Source organism: Marmota flaviventris, chromosome 3 (genome assembly GCF_047511675.1).
Source record: "Marmota flaviventris isolate mMarFla1 chromosome 3, mMarFla1.hap1, whole genome shotgun sequence".
NCBI lineage: Eukaryota > Metazoa > Chordata > Mammalia > Rodentia > Sciuridae > Marmota > Marmota flaviventris.
The window spans coordinates 169,653,364-169,666,100 of NC_092500.1; positions in this window are offsets into that span (position 1 = coordinate 169,653,364).

Sequence of the window (12,737 nt, forward strand, 5' to 3'; positions counted from 1 at the left end):
TTGTCAGAGCACCAGGGCCCAGGGGCATCACACAGAGACAGTTCGTGCCAATCGGGGAAGAGAGGGTGTGGGAAGGGTTTGAGGAGAGCGTCAGTGTTCTGCAATTTCTGAGACTTATTTGTTGCAACAGGCTCTTCCAGGGTGTGTTTTGGGGCAAAAGGCCTCCCCACGTCATTCTCCCCAGGAGGTTTCAACCCAGAGACTCACTGGAAAATGAGATTCACGTTTGTCCCCTGTCCCCTTACCACCAGCCACCCTTACTCACCTGGTGCCACACTACCCCACTGCTGCCCTGGGGTTTCCTGCTTCATTCTACCTCTCTTAGAGGTGACTGGTTCCTGCCTGTCCCCCAAACGGTTCCCAGAGGTGGCTGCTCAGGAGAGCTCTCCCAGAGGGGTCCCCACGTGGGAGGGACAGGGGTTCTGGGAAGCTGCCTCCCACAACAGCCCCAGGCTCAGACCCCTCAGGAGCTGCTCTGTCCACACACCAGGTGCGGTGGCTCCCACGGAGGCGCAGCTTCATGTACACACCAACTAATGGTCCCCTGAGTGCCACATAAGGTTTGTGCAGCACCCACTCACCTGACCCTGGTGAGCAGAGCCGCTTGGTCCCAGGTCTCTAGCCCTCACAGGGGACTGTCCCCCTTCCTCCAAGAAGACCCTCTGCAAAGAAAGCAGAGTAGCCGGGCTCTTTCTAGGGAAAGCTCTCGTTGCTGTAGTGCCCTTTCCTCTTGTAACCGTTTCCTCCAGGTACGTATAGATCACCTGCAATCTCAGGGATTAGAAGCCATTTTACTTGTCTTTGACCCTTTTCCCCACTTCCCAAATTTCCAACCATAAGATGCATCAGTTACTTCATATAATAGCCCGTTTGTTTGTTTGTTTGTTTTTATAGGCAGCGATGCCTGCGATGTTTGGATATGTTCTCCCCCAATCTCATGGGGAAAGGGGGCTCACAAAAAATCACGTAAACTCCATCCAAACAGAGTGCAATAACCCAGGTCAAGTGTGGGGCAAGGGAAGCCACCCAAGCTCAGATGAATAGATACCCAAAACGTGGCCTGTGCACACCGTGGAATACTACTCAGCCTTTCAGGAAGGAAAATTCTGGTACCTGCTACAACATGGATGAAATAAGCCAGACGCAAAAGGACAGATACTGTACAATCCCACTTACACGAGGCACCTGGAGTCATCAGATGCACTGAAACAGGAGGTAGAATGGGGGTCGCCTGGGGCTGGGCAGAGGGGAGATTAGGAGCTGCAGTGTGGAAAGATGATGAGGTTCTGGAGATGGATGGCGGCAATGGTGGCGGAGCAGCCTGGATGGACTCACGGCCACTGAACCGCCCAGCGGTTAAAGTGGTAAATAAAAATCAAAGTCGGCTGTGCTCACCTGGGATTGCCTTAGCTGAGGCTTCGAGGCCTATGGCCCGACAACTGGGCAAAGGTCTGCCTGCGGAGGCTTCTGGAGAAGAGCAGAAATCCCTGCTGTGAGCTGGCTCCTTCAGGGTGAAGGCTGGGTCTCTCCCCAAGCCTCCAGCCCAGGCCCGGCTCCCAGGACACCTTTTGCCCTGCAAGTTCTAGGTACGCAGAGCCTCCTGGGAAAGTACCAGGGAGGAAGAGGCCCCGGGAGAGTGGATGGGGGAAGCCAAGGCTGGCCAGGGAGTTTAGGACAAGACTACAGAAACATTTACTCTCATAATCCGATTGTTTGCTTTTTATTGATTTATCTCTCCGTGACCTTCATCCCTTACCAGGACCAAGCATGTGCTGGGTAACAGGAGAGAGAACTGAGCTACTTGACCCCAGAGGGACACAGTGGAGAAGAACAGGAAGAAGACGACTCTGGGGTCTCATCTACTCATCTCCACCTGCTGCCGAGCTTGATCATGTTCATTTAACCCCAGTGGTTTCAGAGGCATCCAGGGAGGCCCCAGGTGCCCCCCCAGGCTTCCCTTCCAGGCTTTAAACAATTCCTCATGTTGGGAAGTCCCTCCCTGAGTCTGATTCTGGGTAAGCGCCTGAGAAGCTTGAGTAGAGCTGAGCTGAGCCACCAGCGGCTTACCTTCTTTACCACCCTGGGGAAGCAGGTGGCACATCCCCTCTGTTCTCTTCAGAACACCTGACAACACAGACCAATCTTTCTCTTCCTTTCTCCTCTTTCATCCTCTCTACCTTGGAGGACCTCAAGTGTCCCAGGCCCTCCAAATTCACCTGGGGATGTCAGTGGCTTACATATCACCTCACCCCCACTCTCACCCCCCACTGGAAGTTTGGTTTTTTGTTTTGTTTTTCATTTTACTGGTTAAAACAAAGAGGAATTATAAAATGCAATTGCTTGCAACTAGCATCGCACAGGCATGAAGACTCACTTCTTTCTTTCCTTTTGAAATTAGAACAGGGCTAGGTAAGTGCAGAGAAAGAAGAGGCCGGGGTCCCTTTGGTGCTGACCCCTGAAGGGTTTCCTGAGAACAGCTTGTTTATGCCATTGGCAGGTTCACAAGGCATTTCTGCAGCTTTGGGCTCACCCCACCCCCCAGGGGTGTGTGGAGAAGAGACATTACTACCTCTTACAAGTAAAATAAAAAGCCACACTCAGAGAAGTTGGCTGATTTGTCCAAGTCCACATAGTTTAAAAGTGATAAAGCTGGGATTCAAACTCAGGTCTTTAGCTTCCGAATTATAATGTGGTGAAACGCTCCCCAAGAAGGGCAATTATGTGAGCATCTCAGCCAGAACTTGCCTGTTTTCTCTAACTCCTGGCACCGTGACTGCTATTGCTAAGCCACTATCAAAACTGAGGTCCGTTGGAGAGGGTGAGAAAGGACAGGTGCCCATCCCAAAGCTGGGCTCGCCTGGATCCAGGGTGCTCCATGTGCAGATTACTAACTCCTTCCGACCAATATCATGGCTGAAAATTCCACGGTTATAATCTGTTTCACCTTTTAACTAAACGCATTAAATAAAAGAAAGATTTTTTTCTCTTATTAATGAGACTAGGAATCCAGGCATACTGAAATTGCATCATTTAGAGATGCGAGGAGAGATACTCGACTCTCTGCAAGAATGTGCAAATGAGATACCACTGACTCTAGAGGATATATTCCTGCAACATGCCTCAGATATGCATCCTTTATAATTAGCCCACAATGATAATTTCATTAATTTATCACCAGAAACCAAAGTGGAAATTGTTCCAGGTAATTGGCAGTAATTAGAGTCAATTTCCACAAAGGTATTTAAAGAGAAAGAGCTCTGGACTCTGACCCCCTCCATGGCTGGAATGGCAGTTGTTTTGTGGGGGGGTGGGAATCACAGTGGGGGTTACATTCCTATCTGTAAGGTCTGGGTAAATGGGATGCACAGAGAAGCCTTTGCATAAAAGATGGTGTGGGCCAAGTGCTCAGACACCAACGTCCCCATCAGGCTGATGTTCATGGTGTCCCTGTTTCTCCCTCACACCTCCACACTCCATGCAGCCTCTCTCACTCCCTGGATCCTGGTTCCATTAAGTCAGCGTAACTTGAATCCTATTCCCCGTCCATCTTCATCCTACACCTGGTTTTCAACTGCTCACCCACTGAGCCATGTTCTGCACTTTTCACAAGCACCCCTTCCTCCCAAAAGTCCGCTTGGGTCCCCCCAGCCTCTCTCTGCCATCCAGAAGCCCCACACCTCACCCCAAGCAAGGGAGTCCCAGCTCTTCCCTAACTGGCAATACCATACCCCAGAGGAAACCCCTTGACTGGAAGAAATGACACTGTTTCTCCTTCCAAACAGAGCGCTTCAGGGATAGCATACCTCCAGCTTTGATATCTGCTCTGCATCACAGAGGTTTAACCTCTCAAGGTCAGGTACACTCTTAAAGGTCATCTGCACTTCCAGCCTCCCATGCGGGAATCCTCCCCACCTCCAACCTCCAGAAATCCCAGCGTGAAGGAGTTGCTACCTCCCAACTCAGTAAATACCACTGGTGGCTATTAAGCTTCATGCAAGATTTATAGAATATTTACTGCATGAATAAATACATGAGCAAAAGAGTGAATGGTAGAAATAAAGACACAGAAGCAGATACCTTAAAGCTGGTGCTCATGGAACTCAAATATCCGCAGCAGCTCAGAGGCATTATTGCTCACACAGGGCTTTGAACAGCCCCAACAGGACAACCAGGAGGCTAAAAATTTTCCCAGGAGCAGGCAATTTCTGCCACTCGGACATGACCCCCTCATAAACATCCAGGAGCTGCTAGTATTCCTGTGAACCCACAGCCCAGTCTCCCCCTCTGCACAACACCCTTTGCTTACCTGTGGTCACAGAGGAAGTCAGGCCGTTCGAGGGATGCAGAGAACCCGTCTAGCCTGGAGATTCAGAGTAGCTGACAAAGTCCCCCAGAAGCAGAGCGGCAGGGGCAGAGTGGAGTCCGGTCACTTCATTTCATGGTCAGATGTGGAAGCTTGGGGGTTAGGAGACACCTTGTTGAACTGGGGGAGACTTGCTGGAGGGTTGGCGTGGCTTCCCAGGGATGGCTGGAAACTTCTGCAGAGTGGCCAGTCTTCCTGGGCTGCCAGCTCTGGGAGCTACAGAGCTTCATGCAGGTGCTACTGCAGAGGGCATCCTGGAGAGCCAGCCCCAGGGCACAGCAGGTGACAACTCAAACTGGACTCTGGCAGGGTAGCAATCCTCCCTGTGCAGTCTCTCTCTCTCTCTCTCTCCCTCTCACACACACACACACACACACACACACACTCGCACCCTCTCTGGAGGGGAGGGGGAGGAGCCTGTGACTGTTCAGCCTGTGTCCAGTGGGGACAGAGCAGCTCTGCAGGGTCTATGGTGCCTCGCTCCCTGCTGAGGGACCCTCCACCCCAGAGCCACCATCTGCGCTTCCTGAGCTCACCCCAGGTGAGCCTCCTCAGGTTTCCGGTCTGTCTGTCATAGAGCAATAGAGTTTTCAGTAAAATAGGAGGGAGGACAGAGCCACAGAGCCACCCCGTCTGCATGTCTCCCCTTTCCTCCTGTCCTGGATGGCCCCTCCCCCACAACCAGCCACCTGGGGACCACCAGCTCTCTTGCCATGCTGCTGCCTGGCCTGGCTGCTTGCCTATCCCCACCTCAGCCTCCCTACAAGTGACCTTGCCTTCTGTTGTCTGGAGAAGCAAGGTCATTGTCTCCCAAATCCATAAACTGACCTCTGTCTCTTTTTGTCTAGTATCATATGGTGCCTGTGACCTTGACCCCTAGCCCCAGGCATCCTCATACTGTGCCTGTCCCTCCTGGCAGGCCATTCCCTCCTCTTGGAACCTGAATAAGTTTATTCCCTGCCCTAAAAGCTCTGTGTTCTTCTCCCCATGCTCCTGGCTATCTCAGTTCCTGACTTCGTTAAAAGCAGAGGCCCTGGATGGGGATTACTGAGGTTGGGTTTCTGGTTCTGCTCCTAAATAACCGTGGGATCTTGGGCAGGTCCAACTTTCTGTGCCTCAGTTTCCTTAGGTTAAAGGAGGATGGGAACAATGGTTTCCACCTCATAGGCTTGTTCTGAGTTAGCGTAAACCCTGCAAAGTGCTTACGAGAGTGGAACTGTACACAGCACGTACACACATATGAACACACAGTCGTTTACTTTTGTGTATGACTGCTAGTATCGTCTTTGAGAAAATCACAAGGTATAAAATACAAAATATCCATTAAACACTCATAGTCTCACTATCCATAATTAATAATCGTTACCACTTCACCATATTTACACTCAGTAGATGTGGACCTTCTTCATTTGGAGAGAGGAAAACTGAAGGAAGGAGGGAAGGAAGGAGAGCGGTAGGGAAGAGTGTCACAGATTGCCTCAATCAGGATTCTTGGTTGCGAGCAACAAAATCCTATTAATTAAGCTAAGCAGAAAATGACTTTTTTAAAGGGTGGTGGTAGCTCACAGTGGCACTTGGAAAGCTAGGTGAGAACAAGGGAAGCATAGCTCCACCGCAGCCCAGGGCGGCCCCTGGCCAGGATGGCCACCCCGCTGCTGCAGAGCTGGACACAGAATTGCACAACAGCCCTGGTACTGCCGTCACTGCTAAACCTGGAGACCCGCCATTCCTGCTGTGGCTGCCACAATTGATTATCCTCTGCTCCTGATCCCTCATGTCACTAGCTCCCTATGCAAAGGTCAGGACAGACGCATCTGATTAACCACGTGCCCACGAAGAACTAGAGTCAAGGGAGGCTGAGGAAGCAGGAAACTGGGGTCTGGGGTTTCTAGGTGGAAGGCATGCCCTGTCATCTCCCAGGGGGGTGAGTGGACAGTCCCAAAATATTTTTTAAAAGCATTAATGCTGGGAAGCCCTCAAATCTAGTGCTTTGGCTACTGACATGAAAGCACACTCAGCCTTCCATAACCATACTTTGAAAAAAATAGGCATACACCCAATCGTTGTAAAAGTTGTACCCAGATTTTGTTTTAATCAAGTATGGTGAGACATGCGGGCATGGAAATCATTGCCATGGAGGAAGGAGTTGATACTCACAGGTCCCTAGAAATGGAGGCACAGCACATTGAGCAGAATCACACAGGGAAGCCCCAGAGTCAGCCAGGAGACAGGAGGGACAAAGGAAAAAGCATGGCTGAGGGTCTCTACTGGCACCCTTGACTGCTGAACCCCTGAAAGCGGGATCTCAGGGGAGATGTGACTTGGTTCATTAGTTTAGCCCCGTGGGAAACGGATGCCAAGCACCTAAAGACAGAATCTAAGAAAACACAGGATACCAACATCATGCAACTATTCCTCACACATAAGTGCTGGTCCGAACCCCAACAGGAGGCAGCCCTGGTTTCACCAATTCTTCCAGACTCTCTGGAGATGCCCAATCTTGCTCTAGTCCCAGCACAACATCATCTTGAAATTTTGTTTTCTATGAAGTCAGTTATAAAGTTCATCAAAGACAGGCTGCAGATAAAGTAATGGAGTAGGCAGAAAGTGATCAAGTAAGGAAAAAGTATGGGGAGGTACAGTCCACATGTAGTAATAGGTCAGAGCTAGTATTTAGAGCTTTCCTTCCCACCCATTCTCCAGAACAAGCATCTAATCAAGAAAAGCCAAATTGCAACCCATTGCATCATAGCAGGGGTAATGAAATCCAAGGGATTAATATCATCAACTTGCCAGTCAGTGAGTAACTGGAAATCTGAGCTCAGGCTTTGTCACTGCTGCCCAGAAGATGGACGTTAGACAGTAGTCACAGTAGGGGCCACATCAGGAATAGAATCTGTAATTGGAGTCAATTAGTGAGTTTTCAGTGACCCACTGACATTGCACACGACCCGTCCATCTCGGGTAGAGTTTGGGGGTAATCAAAATGACCTCTCCTGCACCGTGGCAGTCTTTGATGGTGGTTCTGCCTGTGATTTCCCCAAAACATGGGAGTGATTTTATTCACTGTTTGGTGTCATCACGGTTGATGATGATGAGAAGCTTCCTGGATGAGCCAGCTCTCTGAGACTGTTAACAAAACAGCTTACAGGAGGAAAGGTGTACTTCCCCTCACACTGCAGAGGTTTCAGTCTGCATCAGTTGGCGGTGGGCATAGTTGCTCTGGGGCCTTGGTGAGGCGGCAGCCAACATGGTGGAATCTTGTGGTAAAGGAAGCTGCTCACCTCATGGTAGCCTGGGGAAAAGAGAGAGCGGAGAGCCCGACTCACAAAACCCCTTTCCATGACACACCCTCGATGACTTAGCTCCCTTCCATGAGGATCCACCTCCTGAGGTTTCACCACCTCCAAGCACCACAGGCTGGTGACTGAGCCTTACCCCTGGGTGTTTAGGGGACACTTATCCACAGCATTTCCTTAGCTGAAATCTTGCCAACCAAGTTCCAGGTCACTTCTCCTCTGTCCCTATCTTTCTAGCTGATGACCTTCCTTCACCAAGGCACATCTCAGGAAGGAGGCGTCTCATGAGTCCTCTCATATTAGGAGGAAGGCGGGCAGGTGATACAGAAGAAAATCCATTCCAATGTTACCATCCCAAGAATCCACTGCATTGTACTGATTTCTGGAATTGAGTGAACTGTGAGCTGTTCAAGGTTGTAGACGAACCCCAAATCACTAGAAAACATACCCCCATCAATTAGTCAAGCCCTACTTCAACTTCCTATCCTTGGTTTGGAACCTCAAGGACCCACTTCTACATACCCTCCCCAGGCTGTGGACTAGGTGAAGAGTCTTGCAGATCCACAGCACATTTTGTATCTCCTGCCAGGTTTTTCCCTGTAACTGCCTGCTGAGGCCTATGGGGATCTGGCTATAGTTCAGGCCTAGGGACAGGGAGGGCCAGTGGGTTGGGACATGAAGAAATGTGGCTTGCCTGGTCACAGTAGATCCTTCTGGCAAGTTGTCACAGGATTTTCAGGAAGTCAAAAAGAAGTTCATCAATCAGAGAAAGAAACAACTGTCATTGATTGACAAGGAAGGCTCCTGGCATTGATCACAGACAATGCCAGTTCTTATAGCCTCATTTCTCCCTAGACAATGCTGAGTGTTAAACTGAAGTGATAATCGGGCAAATCACAGGACCAAAATTTGAGCATGGATTTTAGCGCCCTGGGCAGTGATCAGTTTTTTACCCCTTTTCTCCGAATACAACTTCAATCTATTTCTTTAAGCATTTCTCCTCCAAAGTGTGCAAAATGTTAAACTTTCTTAGTTGAGAGCAGCAGAGGGACATTGCAGGAGAATGAGACAGAGTTTCCTTGCAATTTCTGGCACAGACATGGGGAGGGCGCAGTTGCAGCCTCCATCTGGCGGACTATCAGTTTACAAATAGAATGATCCTGTACCAGAGGTACTGGATGGGGTGGGAGGTGGGGAATTGTCCTCCGTGCCTATGAGAGTACCAAATCTCATGCCTCAGTGGAAGACAGAGCCTTAGAGAAGAGCAGCTCTTAAAGGTGGCTGGTCATTGTGGGAGGAGGAAAGTTGACAAGGAAATAGGCAAAGGTGCAAGTAGGTGGGTGTTGGTGGAAGTTTCTAGAACATTCCAGTTTTCTCCATGAAACAGTAAGCAACACTCACTGGCTCAGAGTAAGGATGGGGGAGAGAGTACTGGAGATTTGAGGACAGAAAGGAACCTAGTCTTCTGGGAGGTTAGGAGAGAGGCCACGTTGGAGAAGGAGAAGCAGAACTGGTGGGCTGGGGGTGGCAGAGTCGGTGCCACAACACTGATGTGGTGGGTCTTCAGGGAGGGTCTGGGAGCAGCAACGAGGCCATCTGCACAGCCCCTGTCCAGTGGTAAGGGGGAGGAGGGAAGAAAACAGCAGAACCCTGAGATGACACCTGGGAGGGCCAGACGCCAGGGAGAATGAGAAAGGAAGAGAAGAGGTTGAGGTGAAGATGACGAGCCTGAGGTTCCAGAAGGCATGGTGAGTTCCAGAAGGTTCCAGAAAGCACAGTAGAAATGTTCTGGGATCTGGTGAGTAGCCATAAGTGCCTACTCTGGCTGATGACAGGCTATCAGCAAGGGCTTCTGGAAGGTTGGAGAACCACATCTGAAAAACAGGCAGAAGTAAGGCCACCACCAAAATCATAATGCAGGACCAAGCCTGTGAGGACACCCTGCAGCAGCTGACTGCTGAGGGCCAGGGGCTATGCCATGCCTGCCAGTGGCTGCAGTCCCTGAAACTGCTGTCCAAGACTCTTCTCCTGCTGTCTAAGACTCTTCAAGTCTGGGCTGGTGCATCTGATTTGGTGTACCTAGTTCACAGGCTGTGGGCCAAGATTTGAGGCAGGCAAAAACAAGCACATGACATTTTTGAATTCTAATATCAGAGGGCTCTTTCTTCTTCCAAGATTCACGTGTGTGAATCTAGGGTGGGTCTGTCTTATGGGGCTTTTACAACACAGAACTTTATTCCATTCACATAAGCAGATGGGATTATTAAGGACACCAATAACTCACAGAACCTTAGGGGGATGCAACACAGGTTTGGAAACTCTATAACCAAGAACGACACAATGAAAACAGAGCATGCCATGGTGTCATTTTAACAAAGCCTTCCCTCTGACACCTGCTGGACACCGAGTCCACTCAGGACCAGACTGAAGCTCCATCTCAGCCTCCCTAAAAAAGCTAGGTGCTAGTTCCAGCCCCACAGCTGCACCTCTGCTTGCCCCTTCCCATGCCCAAATCTCAGGCCAGCACACCCAACTGGCAGAGCCCATGTCACATGACCAGCATTGGGAGAGCTCGGGAAATTATGTGCTTGAAGCAGACTCAAAATGTTTGAACCACCAAAGGAAATCCCCAACAAAACTTAAGGGGCTCAAGGAAACATGTTGAGTTCCATATAAGTTCTTGGAGAGTTTAGTGATTGACACCAGGTGTCATTTATGATTTTCACAACTAGCCATGTTTTATGATTTCATACTGTCACCTAAAACACATTTCATAAAATTCGATTACCAGAAATCATAGTTAGGATTTGCATTTCAAAAAGATATCCAGGTCCCATACCCCATCTGAGTGAGCCCTTATCTCCAGAACCTTGGGCAGCAGAACTCAAAAGGGCAGAGCACAGTGAAGCACAAGGAGACCTTTAATCTGTGTCTAAGCAATTCACTCCTGCAACTCACAAGGCACTGTGCCTGAGCAATTCACTCCTGCAACTCACAAGGTACCAGACCAGAGCAGCTAGTTAACTGCTCCTGAATAAACAAAAGGTCCATGTGAGAGCACCACAGCTTTCTCTCAACCAAAGACAATTCTCCTTTGAAAGTAGAGTTTCTTATTTTTTCTTCTCAAAAGGGGGATTTATGAAGTCCAGTTCTGTAGACTTGTTTTTCATCTTCACTTTGCCACTTTTACAGACAAATTCAGATATTCTCAAATAATACTTTACCTAATCAGAGTTCAGATATAGGCAACAGGAATCACTGCAGCTATTTCAAACAGAAAGAGAAGGAAAGAGTTGAATAGGGTAGAAAGTCCCACAAAGTTTTTGAAAGAAATGTAGAAGTCAGCTTCAAGCTGGGCCTTTAAGAGAACACCTCCCAACTAGAAGCTACTACCTTTGCCCCACTGGAAAAGAATTAAAGAACACAAGGCCAGAGGAGGGTGTCAGGAAGAATTCCAAGTTTCCTAGCAACTGAGTCGGCAGGGTGCCACTTAGCAAGGTGTGAGCTCTCCTGGGAGGAGCAGGTGAGGGAGGAGGGAAAGGATCAAGAGTTCTGCTGTAGTCACGGTGCACTGCAGATGCCTATTAGACATTCCGGAGGTGTTAAATAAGAAGTTGGATGTGCAAATCTGGAGCCCAGAGGAAAGTCTTAAGTTTGAGATTTGAATTTAAGAGGTTGCATACTCTACGGGTCAGGCTGCAATTTGCTTTCTCTTTTTAGAAAACTCAAATTGACCTTTGAGATGACCAACTTCTAGAGAAGTTACTGTATTCCCTTCTTTACCTCTCTTTCAGACTTTAAGCCCAGGTTAATTCACATCTTACCTCCCAAACTCCACTGACAGTACTCCGAAACATATCACTCAGCATCATCCACATCCAAAATCAAAGTCTCTTTTTTTCAGTTCTTGTTGCAATAATTGACATTGTTCATAACTTTTTGCCCTTAGATGTGAATCTCAGAAAACCCCAGTAACTGTCCCAGATAAGATTCTAGAAGAGGTTATGAAGCAGGAGAAGGAAACATTCACACAGCTAAGTACCAACCAACCCAAAGTAAGCCCATTTCTCTTGTTAATCTGATTGGTGGTTGCCAGACCCCAAGGCTGCTGTAGAACTCTTGATTTCAGTAAGGCCTCTGACAGTCTCTCACAACAGTCTTGTGACTACATGGTGGAAGGTGTCTTTGATTAATTCAGATGACACATTTGAAAGTGAGGTCTCTATCATGTGTGTCCACAGTCCCTGGAAGTGAGGAGCGAACACCAAGCCCGTTTTTATTTGCAGAGCTGCATTACACAGGAGAGCTCCAACAACCCCGACACAAGGGTGGACGCCCTACCGATGAAGTTTTAGTGTTTCTTGAAACATAAACGAGCCAACAGTGTGGAAATTGGCTTGCCCATTTCTTAGGGAGGATTATTTCAAGCAGAATGTGCAAACGGAAAATAGACCAAATTGCTGTCTTCTATACCTCAAGAGACTGGAGCTGAAGTAGTCCTGGCTGACATGACTAGAGCAATACCTTTTATTCTAGAAACACATGAGAAGAGCCTGCGTCCAGCGGTAGTCAGGATAGTGGGTGTCTGGAAGCATACCTACCAGATCTAGAAAAGACTTCAGCAAAAGTCAGACCTTTACTAGATATGCTAGTCAGGATCCAAATATCGAATGTGAAAGTGTTTGGACACATGTGTGTACACACACACACACACACACACCCCTTTCAATCTCCCCCAAGGGACTGTACCCTCCCCCCATGTCCCCAACTCCTTCTCAGGTGAGTCTCCTCCTAGCACTGCCTGAAAGTGGTAAAAGTCTGGAAAGTTCGCTGTCAACATGCGGAGGGGAGGGGAGGAGAGCTTGCGTTTAGGCGGAATCTCCAGAGGCGGGGATTTCGGGTCAAGGGTCAGGCGCTGGGAAGCAATGGAGACGGAGCCTCAGCAGAGTCCCAGTCAGAAGCAACCTGGGCGGGGCCGGGTCAGGGGGCGGGGCCAGGGGCGTGGTGTGGGCGTGGTAGAGGCGGGACCGGGCGGGACCAGGGGGCGTGGTGGAGGCGGGACCTGGGCGGGGCGG